General features: G+C 41.1%; 1 protein-coding gene and 1 pseudogene across 3 annotated transcripts in view; both read left to right on the top strand.

Moving 5' to 3' along the window:
• Yaf2 (YY1 associated factor 2) overlaps positions 1–17,487 on the top strand; it is a 55,689-nt gene that overhangs the window by 23,141 nt on the left and 15,061 nt on the right.
• Positions 454–7,109, top strand: LOC108351562 (60S ribosomal protein L30 pseudogene; annotated as a pseudogene).

The raw sequence follows: 17,487 nt of genomic DNA, 5'->3' as shown, positions 1-17,487 counted from the left end.
GGCAGGGGTTACAGCACACCTTTAACCCCAGCACACAGAGGCAGAGGCAGGTGGATCTCTGAGTTCGAGGCCAGCCTGGTCCACATGGCAGTTTCCAGGGCTGTACAGTGAGACACTATCTCAAAACTTTGGAAAAGAGAATTGTAATTTCGAGAGTATTTATTGCAATACTTTAACTTTAAGACCATGTGCAGTCTTTATAAATTAAGCTATAAAGGCAGTGTGTTTCATTTTTGAGATTTGTATGTCTTAGAGAATTAGTGCTTGATTGCATAAATGCTTACTCTTAAGAATACCTGTTCAATCTAGATGTAAATAAAATTTAATTTTAAGGACATTAAAGTTTGAAATGTTCTTTGGCAGATTTGAGTGTCCGTACACGATCATGAGAAAACAAGTTCATATCTAGTCCTTAGGTGAGACAAGACGAGGAACAGTTAGTCAGAAGACTTGATGACGACTACAAGTGAGCTGCAGTGCACCTCTGTAAAGTGTTGGACCTCAGTGTGGCCCAGTGGCAGACAGTGACTACTGACAGGACCTTTAGTCTCCAAAGACTTACGTCTGGAATGTGAAGCGCCTTGAGTTCAGGGGCAGCTTCAGAAATTCTTGGATAGGATATATGTCTGGGCCAGGGTGGGAAAGAAAGAGCAAAGAGAAAACAGTTCTTAATTTTGAATCCCAGTTTAAAAGGGATTACAGATTGAGCAGGCTTTACCTATTCTAACATGCCAGTGTCATGTTTGCTAAGAATTACATCAAGAAAGGGTCTTATCTGTGAGAGGTGGTACACACCTGTGATCCCATTGGAGGTAGGAGGCCAGCCCTTCCTGCATGAGGAGTTTGAGGCCAACCTGGATTGACCCTGTCTGAAACAGCAACAAACAAAAAACTGAGTCTTGCTGGGCATCAGCTCACACCTGTAATTCTGAGTGCTTCTGTTGTAGACACGAGCCTCTAGATGGATGTAAATTTTAATGTGAAGACATATCCGTATTGTAGGAAAAACTCTTTTCAAATTAAATGTTACATGGAAATAGACACATGCAGTCATTGTATGTCAGCCTTTTGAATCATGGACTCAGGCTTGCACCTGGTAATTTCATTATGTTCCCCTCCATCAAATAATATTATCAGTTCTATGTAGATAGTACCATGTCCCATTGACAGATATTTGGATTGTTTTCACTATGTGCTTATTGGAAAAGTCCTGCTAGGAACATTGTATGCCAGGCTTTGTTCAAGGAGGTTGGAGAGAGAGAGAGAGAGAGAGAGAGAGAGAGAGAGAGAGAGAGAGAGAGAGAGAGAGAGAGAGAGAGAGGAGAGAGGGAGATATCGAGGGGGGGCAGACACAGACAGACAGACACAGAGAGAGACAGAGACAGAAGACAGACAGACAGGTGTTCTGCAGACTGATTAACTCCTTACCTCTTTACCCCGCTCCTTAGTGCTGAGATTTTGAGCATGTGCTACCACACCTGGCTTTGGGTTTGGGTTTTTATTTTGCTTGTCATCCCGGGGATCAAAACAGTCTGTTAGTAAGTGACATCTTGGACCTTCTATGTTAGTTTTTTAATGTTTACCTGTAACAGGATTGCTAGGCTGTTAACAGCTTCAGCTTTTTACCTATGTGGAACTGCGAGACCATTTTCCAAAGCAGCAATTCCATTTTGCTTCCTACCACAGATGTGTGGGAACTAGTTGGTATGAAACAATATTGGAACAAATGAGGTTGTTGCTATTTTCATTACCCAGCAGAGTGGGAATGCATTCGGTATTTTAAACCTATATTTTACACATGGGTTAAGGAATAATGAGGAAGAAAGTGAGACATTGAAAGCATGGCTGTGGCCTCCTGAGAGGGGCTAGACTCTGTAGTCGTTACAGTGGTCAGATGGTATTTGGTGAGCTTTGAAGCTCTTCTCTTCCAAGGGAACCAAAATGAGGAGCCCTAATAGGATCACTATTGATAAGGTTAAATAGTAGGTCACATGGCACCTATTTACTTTGTTTCCTTTCTCCATCTTCTCTTGGATTTCTCCTGCGTCCTGCCAACTCATCTCAAATTCATGACCTCTTATTATCTATCATACACACACACACACACACACACACACACACACACACACACACACACACACACACCCCTACACCTATAACAACACCCCGTTGAGTCTCTTTGTTACTGCTCATATGTGCATGTGTTTAATAGTGACCACTTGGGACAAAATAACCTATCAGGAGACTCATCCATGGAGAGCTCTAATTCTTCCTCAGCTGCATTAATTGCTTGTAGCTCTTTATCTGAGGGAGGGTCAGAGGGTCAGGCCTTGTTTAGGTAATCATCTTCCCTGTCGTAGAAGTCACTGTCTTCAGCAGGCATACTGGTACTCTGGCTCTGAGAGCCTCTTTGCTCCACTTCCCACTATACTCATGACCCTTGGGAAACTCTGCTGGGGAGGAGTGCTCCCCTGTCAGCTGTCCTGTATTTTGATCAGTTGTGGCTTTTTGTATGTCTTCATCTTCAGAAAGAAGCTGCTTTGATGAGGCAGGTGAGGTGAGGGCTATGCTGATCTGCAGGTTAAGGAGTAAGGACTCAGAGTGCAGTTAGGAATGCTGCACAGGGAGTGGGCTAGTCTTACAGTCCCATGCATGAATAAGTTTGTTTTGTTTTGGTTGTTACTGTTGGTTTTAAGCAAAATCTCACCATGTGGTCCTGGCTAGCATGGAACTCAATATGTTGACAGACTGGTGTCAAACTCAGAGACCTGCCTGCCTGCCTGCCTGCCTCTGCCTCCTGTGTGCTGAGAGAAAGGCATGTACTACCATGCCTGGCTCTTAAAGACTAGCTCTCATGTTGGTGCTTGCGTTTTACGGAGTTCATCTTCGCAGGTACTTACTTCCACAAGACTGCTAGGTTTTGAAGAGAGGACCCTGGCTTGATCTTTTATATCGTTGGTTCGTTTGCAGTGAGATCTAGGCATGTGGTCGTTGTTAGTTCTGAGTCTGATATGGATGCAGCAGGTTGGGGCAGAGAAGAGAATGCACACACAAGCTGGGTCTAGAGGCTGGAGATGGCTTGGGTGGAATGGATTAGGACGGCCGAGAGGACTGGGCTGCTGTACAGGATGTGCATGTTCCTGCTGTGTGCCTGGAGAGTGGGGTAGAAAGGCTGGAGGTGGTGTGGGGGAGTCCTGTGGTTTGGGGGATAGTTAGGGAGATCCTGGCCCAAGCCTAGAATTCCTTTTTGTTATAGTCTAGCCGGATGCACTGGTTGTGGAACCCAGGCTAGATCTCATGGGTTTGGGGAAAGGAGTAGCTGGGAGGGCAGAAGACCTTAACCTGCAGTGGTTGGAAGCTGAGCAGGTAGGACCTGTGGGTTGTTGCTTGACTGTGGTGCAGGTAGGGCGGTCTGACTGGGCACCAGGTCGATACCCAGGTTAGACCCTAGAGGAGAACATGGGAAGTCTGGGTACTGAGTGAGATCAGTAATCAGTTACTTTAAAAGAGCAAAACTCAATGTTGGACAGATCAATCCAGAAAGAGTTTAAAAGGGGAAAGCAGCCTTTGGTTAATAAACTAAATGTTACCTTGAAACCCAAGCTAAAAGAATACACAAAAGGAAATGAATTATGTCCAAGCTCATTTATGGACACAGACATGGAAATTCAAATGTAATAAGAATGTAAGGATAGTTTAACATCCGAAATTTACTTATTTAATTTTGCAAGTAAACGTAACAAAAATTCTAAGTTTAGTAAAAGCAAATTATAAAGATTTAATACTCTTTCATACCAAATATTAAACAAATTTAATGAATCTGTATTATATAACACAAAATTAATACAAATTAATACAAATACTACCAATTACTTCAGAGGACTTGTTGCTCAGTGTGACCAGCGGTATTAACACTGTGACTAGACCTCAGTTCCCCACAGGATTCTCTTATTTCATGACACGTTTTTTTCTGAGGAGACATAAAATTGGTGATAAAGGAAAGTAAATAATGTATTTCAAAGTTGAAAAAAAGGGATAACCTTTACAAAGGAGTGAACCTTTTTTGACATGAAACAAGTGCTTTTCCAAGTCTAACATGGATCATGGGTTATAGTGAAACCTTAAATTCATTCTTGTTAAAGTCAAAAGCATAACAAATATGTCTCTGTAGGTAATATAACAAAAAAGGGGGCAATAAAGTCCAACAGACTTGGAAAGAAGGAGAGGAAGAGAAATGAGATAAACATCTTTCTAGAAAATTTAATTTTCAAAAATATGTCATTAGTGTGCGCACTGACTAGTTTTGTCAACTAGAGTCATCTGAGAGGAAGGAGCCACAATTGAGAAAATGCTGGCAAGCCTGGGGAACATGTTTTAAATTAGTGATGTATAGGGGAGGGCCCAGCCCATTGTGGGTCCTGGGTTCTATGAGAGAGCAGGCTGAGCAAGCCACAGGGAGCAAGCCAGTAAGCAGCCCCCCTCCATGGCCTCTGCATCAGCTCCTGCCTCCAGGTTCCTGCCCTGTGTGAGTTTCTGTCCTGACTTCTTTCAATGATGAACAGCAGTGTGGAAGTGTGAACTGACTAAACTCTGCTCTCCCCAGACTCCTTCGGTCATGGTGTTTCATCACAGCACAGTGACCCTGACTAGGACATGTGTGTCATGTATGAGTATACCCTAACGTGCCGGAGTGTGAAGGTCAGAGGACAACTCCTGGGAAATCTCTCCCTCTTCGTTTTAAATGGCTTGCCAGGCTTTCAAGGCAGTTGCCTTTATCCACTAAGCAGTCTTGCTGGGTCTCTCCAGAACCTGTTATTTGTATTAAAAAGAGAAATCAGTGTTCCTAGAAGGCCCATATTTAAACTAGCAACATCCATTTAGAAAATGGGAATGTCTTCATTATAGAAACTTTATTAAGTTCCCAAAATTTTATTGAAGAATATAAAATTAGACAGGAATAAAAGAATATTCTACTTCTATGGATAGGAACTTTATTTAAGGTTCATATGAAAACAAATTTTATTGAAGTGACTTCTCTGAATTACATGCATATGTAGCATTAGACAGTAATCATGGGATTTTTTTTTTCTGGACGTGTGTAGAATGACCTTGGTGTAAAAAATGTAAGGTACAAAAATGATCATGGTAGTTCTGGAAATGAAGCAGTGCTGGCTTACAGTGCTAGTTTGCGTAAGTCATACCTGGTGCTGCGCTGTAATTCTAGCACCTAAGAGCTGCGGAGAGCGGGAGTTTCAAGACTATTCTCAGGCCACCAAGGTAATGTCTCAAAACCAAAACTGTGGCTTTTAGGCTGAACTGCTACATAGCAATAGAAATAAATAATGCAGTGTGATGGATATTTTAGATAGTGTCGAATAAAAGAAGTAAGAATCAGAAGCACAAGTTGAATGGTTTCATTTATAGGAAGTTCATAGATGACACGAATGATACAATTTTCTAACAATACTGTTCTTGAAAGCATTGAAAGTACTGATGAGGAAGGATCACCAGGGAGCCTTCTTGTATATTAGAAATGTCAATAGCTTGATCTGAAATAAGTCATATAGGTGTGTGTGTGTGTGTGTGTGTGTGTGTGTGTGTGTGTGTGTGTGTGTGTACATGCACGCGCGGGTCCTTGTGAGCTGACACAAGGAGGTCAGCTGACATCAAACTCTAGTGTCTCTTTCTCAGGAGCTGACTACTTTTTTCTTCTACTTTGTCTTTCACTGGGACATAGGGATTTGCTGATAAGGCTAGACTAGCTGGCCACTGAGCTACAGGGAGCCACCTGTCTCTTCAGTGCAGGGGCTACAAGTGTGAACCACCATGCTTGGCTTTTATGTGTCAGGGCTTGAACTCAGTGCTTATGCTTGTGTAGCGAATAATTTACTGATTTATTTTCCTACATTGAGCTACTAATGACTCATTCCTTCAAGAACTCAGTCACCCCGAGAGGAATCCCTGTGGAGGCTGATAGTCCCAATGATCTAATTACTTCCTACTAAATGCCCCCTCTTAAGTTCTAACCCTTCCCAAGGTGATCACATTATGGATAAGTTTCTAACACATGAATCTTAGGATACACTATCTTTTCTTTTCTTTTAGATGATTTTATGTATTCATACTGATCTTAAACTTTTTTCAATTTATTAATTTTAATTTTAATTTTTTTGTTTTTGAGATAAGGTCTCATGTGTAGCCAGCCCTGGCTGAGTTCTATATATGGACCAGGCTGGTCTTGAACTCACAGACAACTGCCTACCTCTGCTCCATAAGTGCTGGTATTTTTTGTTTTAAATAAATAAAAGGCTTTAATTATGAAAATCACATGTAATTAAAATTCAATTTAATATGATAAACATACATTGAGTATATGGTAAGAATAAGGTTTCAAATGTATAAAAATTAAAGCATCCTACAAATCTTCAATTTTTATAAAAATTATGTATTTGAAAATTCTTGAAAAATTCTTCTGTATTTGAATGTCAATATAAATTGTAATTTTTAACTTATAAAATAATAGAAAATTTAAAATAATTATCATGTTGATACTCAAATTGCTACTTGTTTTATCTAAATTTCAATTAACAGTAAATAATGAAATCTTAAATATCCATATAAAAATCTCAAGAAATCCTTTCTCCCTCCCTGGCCATCTTGGGTTGTCGCACACCTAAGGGAGGAAGATAGTGTCCGCAAAGAAGAGGAGGAAGTCCCTGGAGTCGGTCAGCTCCAGGCTCCAGCTTGTTAAGAGAAGTATAAAGTTCTTGCTTGGGCACAGACAGACTCTGAAGATGATCAGACAAGGCAAAGCCAAGTCAGTTATCCTTGCCAACAGCTGCCCAGCTTTGAGGACGTCTGAAAACTGTTTATCACTACAGCGGCAGTAATATTGAATTGGGTACACTGTGTGGAAATACTAGAGTATGCACACTGGCTATCATTGACCCAGGTATTATCAGAAACATGCCAAACAAGCTGGTAAGAATTAACCCTTCTCAGAGCTCCTTTTGAAAAAAAACTCAGAAAATTTTATTAAAATTCTGTATCAAACAAAAAATAGAATATCTAATTTCTAAGGTCATTTCTAAACACAAAATTCTATGATTTCCACAAATCATACATGTAGAATAAACTTGGGTTTTTGTCGTGAGTCAGAAGATGTCTCGGACACATGGTGCACACCAGCAGTTCTATTGCTGACTCTGTTTAGGCCGTTTGTACAGCACAGACACTGCAGACTTCACCTTGCACTTGTTATCCTCAGTTGGGACTCAAGCACCACTTCTCTTTGGTCGTCCTGGGGGAAGATAATCCCTACTGCGCTCAACCCGTAAACAACTGCACAGTAAACTTCCCACACATGTGGCTTCACGCTTTCCACGTGCTAAAGCTGTTCTCTTTCCAAGGGTGTATTTTGGGCATAATGTGAGAATTTTCCAGTGCATACTATTGATATTAATGTGAAATATTTTCAGCTATATCAATGAGGTCCTGTCCTGTATGGTTCAGACCCGCAGGTGTGAGGAAGAATGCTGGTTTTAAAGGTGTGTGTCACCATGCATAGCTTGGCCTCATTCTATGTCGTTGAAGATGACTCTGAATTTTTGATCTTCTAGCCGTTACTTCTCAAATGCTAGCATTACCATCAGTTTCTGCTGACAGTCTTAAGCCATATGCAAGCTACAGCACTCAGAACCGCATTGTAAGAACAAATGTCAGAACACACCATCCGTACAGTTAGTCAGCAGCAGAGGTGAGGTCCAGAGCTGAGACTTGAACGTCGTTCTTCTGGCTCCAGGGTTCACTCTGCATTACTGCCTTTCAGTGCTTATGACATGGAGACGAGTCCGAGTGCAAAGAAAAGGGAAGCAGGCGATGATGTTGACTGTGACCTCATTCATGGTCTTTTGGTTCCAAACACCGAAGAATAAAGTCTTGTGCTTTCAGGATTCTTAGGTATCCAAGTGAATACTTCACTCTAAAGTTAACTAACATCACTGGCCAAAGTTCTTTTTAAATTCTTTGGATCATTTTCTTTTGCTTACCATTCTTCTTTTGGTGGCTAAGACTAAGGTAGTTTTACTCAGAGTTCTATGTAAATCCCTAGCTTGTTTTGAGCCAAAACACTGACGTGTAGTATTTTAGTCTGTAAGAATTTCTACTTCTCAAAATTCATTTAAATTTTGCCTTTCTGAGTTTGATCTGTTTTTTTTTTTTTTTTTTGGTTCTTTTTTTCGGAGCTGGGACCGAACCCAGGGCCTTGCGCTTCCTAGGCAAGTGCTCTACCACTGAGCTAAATCCCCAACCCCCCTTTTTTTTTTTTTTTACATACTTATTTCTCTGTGTAACAGCTCTTGCACTCACAGAAATACTCCTTCCTGCCTCTGCCTCCTGAGCACGACTAAAGGTGTGTGCCACCATGCCTAGCTTCATTTTTGAGACAAGGTCTCTGTACATAGTTCTTGCTATCTTAGAATTCACTGTGTAGGACTGGAGAGATGGCTCAGGGGTTAAGAGCACTGGCTGCTCTTCTGGAGGTCCTGAGTTCAATTCCCAGCAACCACATGGTGGCTCACAACCATCATCTGTAATGGGATCTGATGCCCTCTTCTGGTGTGTCTGAAGACAGCTACAGTGTACTCATATACATAAAATAAATAATTAAAAAAAAAAGAATTCACTGTGTATACTAGGCTGACCTCAGATTTAGAAAAATCTTTCTGCCTCTTCTTCCCAGAAGCTGATACTAATGTACCACCATGTTCAGCTGAATTTATTCTTTTAAAATTAGTAGACTTTATAATTTTGGGACAGTGGAATTGTTTTTCTCCTTGCTATGTGTCTACTGCCTTTGAATCAGCGTTACCTTCTAAAACTGCCTGTGCTGCTTTGCTAGTGAGATCATTCCTACAGACCACCTTCTTTTTAAGTTGTCAACAGACTAAGAACTATGCCCAGGTGATAGTAATATTAATAATAGAAATTAAATGCCTTTCGCATCTGTCATGGTGCGTTATAAAAATAATGCTGTTATTTCCTTTCTTCATAGGTAGGGGAGTGTATTTTTTATGGGTGGTAAAGAAGAGCTAGAAGATGTAAAATCCTGAAAAGAGAAAAATTTTAAAGTTAAAAGCTAAGGAGGGATAAATTGAATAAATCCTAGTGGTGGTGCCCATCTCATTTTGTGAAGACTAGCCCTTAAGTTTCAATTGAGAAGCTCCCAACTAAAGCATAATGTGATGCTGGGCAGATGCATTTCAACTTGGCAACCTGTTCCGTGTGTATAGTGTGTCTCTATTACTGTTGTTATCGCTGATTACGTGTGTGCAGGAAGCAGCAGTTCACTTTGAATGCCTTCCTCTGTCAGTCCCCGCTTTGGGCTTTAAGGATCTAACTGAATCAGCTGACTGACCTAGTTGGCCAGTGAGATGCAGAGGTCCTCCTGGCTGCCTTCCAGTGCTGCTTATGTGCACTTCTACTCCGAGCTTTTCACACGGTTCTAGGGATCAAAATCAGCTTTTCATCTTATTCACTGAGCCATCTCCCCAGTTTGTTATTGTTGGTATATTATTAGGGTTTTTATAAAGAATTATAAAATTTAATTAAAGTTATCTTCATGAATAATTGAATATTCATGGAAGAACTTGATCTCACTACAAGCATTAATGGATAGGGCTATACCTCAGGTTTTTTCATTTTAAAGGATTCTACTGAAAATGGTAATAAGGGCCACAAGCATTAATCTTACTCTTGAGAGGTAGTGAAATCCTCGCATCGCCAGAGCATAGGGATTTATAGCTTCATTCTTCCATTGGACACGAAAGAAGAAGACTTTAATGGACCAGCCATGGTAAACCATCTTAACGTTCGTAAGTGCTTTTCCACATATTCAGGTTCAGGTGACAGTGTCCCATACCTATATCCCTTTGTCCTTCTTAATCACAAATTAATTGGAAAGTTCTTAGAATGTAACATAATTCTGGAATGAGGCCAGTGCATTCATTGTACAGAGTTTATCCCTTGAGAATTTTATATGTGGGTGCTAGGAACGAAACTCAGGTCCTCAGGAAGAAGGCTATATGCTCTTCACCACTGAGTCATCTTTCCAGCCCTAAGAGCCTATATTTTAACTGCTTGTGTATTTTTTCTCCTTTTCACAATAAATCTGCAGAGGCCCAAACCGTGTGCTGTGTTAAAAACACCTGTTTGTGTACTGTTGCACTAAGATCATTGTTAGAGGATCTTAGAGTCAGCACACACATGTAAAGGGCGACTGTAAGCGCTCAGCGTTTCTGCTGGGCCATTCTTGAGACATTCTGCGTGTAGCTGTCTTAAACTTAACATGTTCACAGGTCAACATGGATTCCTGACTACTTTCTGGATAGTCTCTCTTATCCTATATTTTCTATTCATCTGAAAATTGTATTTGCCATACCAGTATCTAAAGTGTTGTTGAAATCCCTCCACCTTAGTGCACACTACTGCTAACATCCTAGGATGACTGGTGATCATTTCTGCTGGCTTTGTGCCGTAAATGCTCTGCTAGTTTCTCTGATTTTATTCTGTTCCTCTCCCCATCTGTCTCCAGTTTAGAGCCAGGTAATTTTTTATTTTAATATCATGTTATTTTCCTGATTAGATCCCTTCCAATCCTCCTATTTTCTCATCCTAATTTGAATAAAATTGTAAGTTTTTTCTGTTTGATTGAAAGACAATGTGTAATCTGACTCATTGCTGTCTCCTCAAATGACTTCCACCATTTTCTTTCACTCATTGCTCTTGAATTTACTTTATTGCTTCTTGAATACACCAGCTGTTTGCTGTAACTGCATGCAAATTTGTAACACAGACACACACACATACACGCATGCATGCATGCGCGCTCCAGGGTGCAGATATGGTTTAATCTCTCCTTCCTCTGAAACTTAGGTTATCAGGCTTGGTGGCAGACGGCCTGACATGCTGAGCCATGTCTAGGCCTGTCAGGACCTTTACCCTTGGCTTTTCCCTTCATTAACGTCTAACATCCGTCCCTATGTGGCTCCCCCTTTCTTCTCTGAAGAGGGTGCTGAGCCTTGCTGAGAGGCTTTGGTTTCTCCTGATAGAAAACAGCATTTCTGAGAGGTGCTCTAGGCCCATCTCATCATATTCTGTTGTTTCTTCTGCTACAATTATATGCAGTCTGTATAATATCTGTGCCTACAATTGTTTCCCTATGTTTACCAGAGTAAACACCCTAGGAGGAAACAGTCTCTGTGTATCTGTTCCAAGGGACTGGAAACACATAAGAGTTTAGTGAATGGATTTGAAGGACTGAGCAGACGGCTAACATGAAAAGGTGTCGGTTTAACTCGTTTAACTTTAAACTGCTTTAAAGTACTGTTGTGGACATAGTGAGATACATAGAAAGTTTAATTACACTTCGCATCATAATGGCCAGCTTTGTGAGACTAGAGGTGCTTTCCTGCCTGTGCTCACGCCTGTGCCACCTGACGCTGTCCTGCTCTGTTGTTTATTTGCTTTTGGTACTGGGGTTATATGCCGGCTGTCATTTTCCACTGAGCAGTGTATCAATAAACAGTTACTGAAAGAATGAAGTTATAAATTAATAGAGAGGTATTTATTATAAAACTATGCACATGAGATGATGTTTTTTATAACTGAGATTGCTCCAGCATGCACGGGGTACAGAGACAGACATGCAAACTAAAAGTCCATGTTGTGCTCTCTGTGAAAGTAAATTTGCCTAGGACTAGCAGTAAACACATAGCTCCCAAGATTTGGCTGGCAAGAGACTGTAGTTAAGCTGGTGGCATGGATTTCCATCTGGCCAGCATCACTGTTTGCCAGCGTACCTATCACTGTCATCTCTTGCTTGGATTATCTTAGCAGTGTACCCTTTGACCTGCTCAGTTCAAGTATGTCATTCTCCGCACAACACTTGGTGTGATGGACGTCATTTTCTTTCTCAGATGCACTTCCAGTACGTGGAGTCTTTAACGTGGCCCTACCTCATCTGCCGTGCCTGCTTCTCAGGCGTCATCTCTACGGTTCCTCCCTCAACAGACTCCATGCTCGCTGATTTCCTTCAGTTCTGTCACACACGTCTGTCTTTTGTACATATGGTACTTAGTTTCTGTTTGAAGTACTCTTTTTCCCATTCTTTCATTGGGACAATTGTTTTTTGGTCATTGTTTTTTTTAAGACCGCATCTTTCTATAAAGCCTCTGTAGGCCGAGAACTGCTATATAGACCATGCTGACCTCAGACTCACAGAGATCTGCCTGCCTCCAAGATTCTGGGATTAAATGTGTGTATCACTCCATCTGGCATATTTGAATTTCAGTATGTCATATTTTGGACAAAATATGTGTCACCCTCATACCACTTCTGAAAAATGTCTTCTGCTGTTGAGTGGGATGGGGGACGAGCAGCACCATTCATGTTATGTTGCTGATGCCATGGGTACCATTCCATTCCTTCAAGCATGGTGTCTATCAAGTAATAAGTACTCCATATGTGTTTGCTTAATCTGTGCGTTACTTGTATCATAGAAGAAGGAAAACAGAAGGAAAACGTGTGTAAGGAAAAATTAAAGAAAACATAAAAACCAGACCATATGTACTTGTTAAAACTAGCAATGCCCACTATCAAGCTTAGCTATTAACCAAGATTTGCCTGCCTCTGACACTCCAGTTCTGAGGTTACTGTGCACCACCATGCCTGGCACTTTCATATGGGTTCTGGGGGTGGAACAGGTCCTTGTGCTACTAGTTGACCTGCCTTCCCCGCCTGAGAAACAGTTTTTAAGCAATTGTACTCTGCAATAAGGTTTTGTCAATAACAGTGCAACTCCTAGAAAGCAAACCACAATCCTTTTCTAAACTTAAAAACAATCTCAATTTCTGAAATTAGGATGACTCAGTGGGTGAAGGTGCTTGTTGCATAGACCTGACCACTGAGTTTGATCCCTGGATGATCCCACTGTGGAAAGAAAGAACCTACTATGGGAGTTATTCTCCGGCCTCCACCCAGAAGCCATGGCACGTGTGCACCTGCACTTAGTGTGCACATGATATGCAGACGTTCCTCCCTCCAAGAAGAAATCCAAAACCGTTTTCCTAGGCCAGGGAAGTACTTGATCTGATAGAGTGCTTGGCTAGGTTGAAAAGCTGGTCTCAGACTGCCATTCACCTGAAATGAGTGAGTCAAGATGATCTGTGTTGGGAGTCAAACACAATTAAGGGAGACACAGTAAATATTCTTGAGACATTATCTCGAGCCAACGTGATTGGCTCAAGTAATGAACTAATGACATGTCTAGGTTAAAATTTCCCAAGCAGGCAGCTCAGTGTACTGTATGAACAGTGGAGTGTAGCTCCAGGTTATTTCTCCAGCATTGTGTAAGTGAGGTTACAAGGGTTGTCCCAAGACACAGAAGGATCCTGGGTCTTTTTCTGCTACCTAGCAAGCTAGGCCATACGAAGTCCATAAAACTTTGTTTCAGAGAAACAAACAAACCTAAAAAAAAGTCTTAGTTCAATGTTTTATTGCAAACTGGCAATTGTGGTTTGTCTAGGAAATCCAATAAAATTAAATACGCAAATACCACATAGGATATAGAATGACAAGATAAACCTAAGATGAGATAGAAAAAAAATAATTAGTAAAGTTAACAGACAAATTAGAAAACAAAGTGTAGTTCGGTAAAACTAAAGCATTATTTTCATTACAAGAAATTAAGTGGGGCTGGGAATGGCTCCATCAGTAAAGTGTTTGCCACAAAAATATGAGGACCTGAGGTCAACTCTTAGTCTTCACACAAAAGCCCGGCGTGCGGCATTCTCGTGCATCCCGGTAATCCCCGAATGGAGAGACTCTAACCAACTGGTGAGCTCTCTCTCGGGTTTCTAAGAGACACTGTCTGAAGAAATGGAGGTTGACAGCGCCTGAGGCAGTAGCTGAGTTGACCTCCATCTTCCACACGTACACACATGCACATGCACACAATGCATATGTGCACGGCCTCACATGTTTCCTTAGCTAGAACTTGAAGGTTCTCTAAGCAGAGTTAGGACTACAAAGAAGGAAGTGACATCACCACGAATGGTGCTGATGTTCCTCAGGCTCAGTCGGCATAGCTAGTAAATCAGAACTAGCAGCTCAGTGTGCTAGGCCTCACCTAGACGCCACGCCTCAGAAGGCTGGCTTAGGAAAGCTGGTGAGTTCAAGGGCAGCCTGAGTCAGAAGACATTCCTGTCGCCCAAAAGGAAGGGAGGCAAAGAGAATGGATTTTTGGTAGGAAATTATGTATTAATAAAAATGACCCTACGAGAGACTGAAACTTTCAGCTTGCCAGGCCTAGGTGGTTTTGTGAGAGACTTTTTAAAGATTTTCACAGAATGATTTGGTAAATAATTAAGCTGACTAAGAATAAAGATGAGGTTGAAATTTCCTATTCTTTTCTTAAAGCATTAAATTTCTATAAAGTCAGAGTTGTGGTGGAGACTAAACAAGTTGATAGAAACATAGTACTCACAGGAAGAACTCAGGATTAGTGCCACAGGAATAATAGCAGCAGAGCGGGCCAGCCAAACATCTGACAGGGACGATGCGCAGAGAACAGTGTGTCTAAGCTGTGCTCTGTCTAAGACTATTTTGGGACTGCCAACATACAGTAAAATGTTTTAAATATATTTTGTATATTAGTATGGGAAAAATTTTAGGTTTTTCCTAAAATTTTAGTTAAGTTAAAAATTCATTCCAAAAAACAAAAGAAAGCAGTGTGTTAGCAAAATTAAATATGTACTTTCAAACCACAGTCAAGAGTGTGCTCATGGGTATATAGAGTAAATGAACGAAAGGCTCTTACTCGATGACTTTAATGATGGTGAACGTACTCAGCGTCACAGAAACCAGAGAAGTGTGACAGAGAAGAAAGCCTGAGGCTGTGGTAAAACAGCCAGGATGCTGGGGTGACATTGAGTAACTCATGTTCTAGAGTAACCTGCCTTGTTGAAGTTGTCCTCAGTTTTGTAACTCCCATTTGGTGGGGTCATGCAGCAGCCTCTTCAGTTTGTCAAATAGTGAAGCCAACACATGGCCGCTGTGGTTGTGAGGGGTTAGGGAACTTTTTAAACGTTGCCTTACTTCCCCCTGCTTGCCAGGTACCCAGAATGCTCCAGGCTGCTTTAAAGGCTGCTTTAAAGGCTGCTGTGCTTGGTCTCTAGTTGTCCCTGTCAGTTTGTAGTTATGGTATACAAGAAGTACTTCATAAAACAACAAGCACTGCTAGGATGAGATGTTATTTTTGACAACTTTTATATTTTTACACATATACATGGAATACTTGTGTGTATGTATGTGTGTTTGCATGTTGAAGGTGTACATGTCTGTGTGTGTGTAGAAGTTTGTACAAATACATATGGAGGCCTGAAGCTGGTGTCGAGTGTCTTCCTCAATTTCTCTCTGCTCTCTGAAGGGTGGGGGAGGTGTGGTGGGGGAGGTGTGGTGGGGCGGGATCCCTCATTGAACCAAGGGCTCTGGCTTTCCTAGTCTAGCCAGCCAGCTTGTTGTGGGCATCCCTGCTCTCTGCCTCTGAAATGCTAGTTACAGGCCGTTGGCACGACTACGTGGCTTTTGTGCGGGTTTCTGGGAATCTAAATTTTGTTGTTTATATTTTTATAGCAAGCGCCTCACCTACGGAGCTCTGTCCCCCTCTATTAATTCTCTCAGATTATGATAGACATTACGTGTAAGCAGCTGAAGGGCTGAAGACACAGATATACTGAGAAGTGGTAATTGACGACAAGACAGGAGACAGGAGAATTACCAGCTAGAATGACGCAGCCGTCTGGAAGTACTGTTTCAATGTGGGCAGATGGCCCAGAGCACCTTAATGAGTCCAGAGAGCCTTGCTGGGTGAGGTTCCAGACTGGTGCTGGGAGTCAGCAGAAGCACACAGTGTTGTGCGTGCGGAAGGATGGATGCTAGGACCCAGCAGACCTGGAGTTGATTGAGACTTGGGAAGTGACCATGACAGGTTCCTTCACTCAAAACAGAATTTAATATGAAGTGGATACAGGTGGAAAGTGTCATATAAGCTGTCGTATACGTCACTTAAGGAATCTTTAAGATTAATAACTTATGTGTAATTAAGAAAGTAACACATATAAGATTTAGTCACCTAGAGAATCAGTTTTATCTAAATTCTTCATTTATCTATTAACTAAAATCTCACTACATTAAATAAAAATATTCTATAGTGTTCCACATGGTCACGTCTGTGCAAGGATAGGATTTATTAGGAGTCCTTTCCCTGCATATTTTGTCCCCCACCTCCCACCCCAGCATTCATTTCCTTTGTGTTTCCTTTTACCTGTGCATTTATGGTTTTAGTTATATTAAAATTCTAATTGTTAGTAAAAGCACACTATATAGAGTTAGATGATGTACTATTAAATGTATAGTTCTTACATGCAAAAATATCCTCACATAGTCCCCCTGCTCTGTACATAATGATGGTTGCTCTGTGGAATACAGTGAAATTTGTCTCAAATGTACTTTTCATATCCTGGCTGCCTAATTCTGATCTTTAGTCAAAGGGGTCAAGTTATCTAATGCCTGGTAGCTGGTTGGTTCATTGCTATTTCATGTTTAGACATTTGGTAGTTTAAACAAAGCATTTATAATTTAGCTCTCTGTGTTAAAATAATTTTGTTCAGCAGAATATAGATCGGAAGCAAGAAAGTCACTTAAAACCACAACTTCCTTTTTGTCATCTGATCTGGAAGTAGCTTAGCTTTATAAACGTCGTGGTGGTTTTTCACTGGCTTTACACAGAGAAACCAGAGCTTGCTTGAACTGGGCATACACAGACATACAAACACACATTTATAAATAAAAATAGCTTTTACATCTGATATAAAAATGTTATATAGCCTATATAAATTTTATTATGTAATAATTTATGTGGGATCATGTTTAAATTATATGTAGATGCAGATAAACAGACTTTACTTCCTGATGCTTGACTTAACAATTTATTGACATGTTGTGGTTCATCTTCTGTGGCAGCACTGTAAGCTGTGAGCACCTCTACACACATGGACATATGTGTCCAGCACCACACAGCCGTGATGGGACAGTTCTACTGTATGGCAGCTGGTGTCAGGCACTTAAGAGTGCCTCACTTCTCACTTACCTCCAGTGTCCTTGCTTTGACAGGAGGGAGGAGTGGAAGTGGACTGTTTTCAAATTTTCATTATAAAACATTTAAAATGATATGTAAAATCTATTAATTAAAAATGTTAGTACAGATGAAGTTTGTGAAAAATAACTCCAGAGTCCTTCAGAATCCAATCCTGGCTGCAGATCCCTCACTCTGTCACATAAGCCTCCCACAGCCTGACCCCCCCTAGCCTCTACAGCAGCCCTCTTGAAAAATGTTGTCTGTTTCCCTCACCTCACTGCTCACAGACTTTC

Source organism: Rattus norvegicus, chromosome 7 (genome assembly GCF_021556685.1).
Source record: "Rattus norvegicus strain SHRSP/BbbUtx chromosome 7, alternate assembly SHRSP_T2T, whole genome shotgun sequence".
Lineage (NCBI taxonomy): Eukaryota > Metazoa > Chordata > Mammalia > Rodentia > Muridae > Rattus > Rattus norvegicus.
Note: the sequence above shows the minus strand (reverse complement) of the source record. Positions and strands in the feature narration are given on the sequence as shown.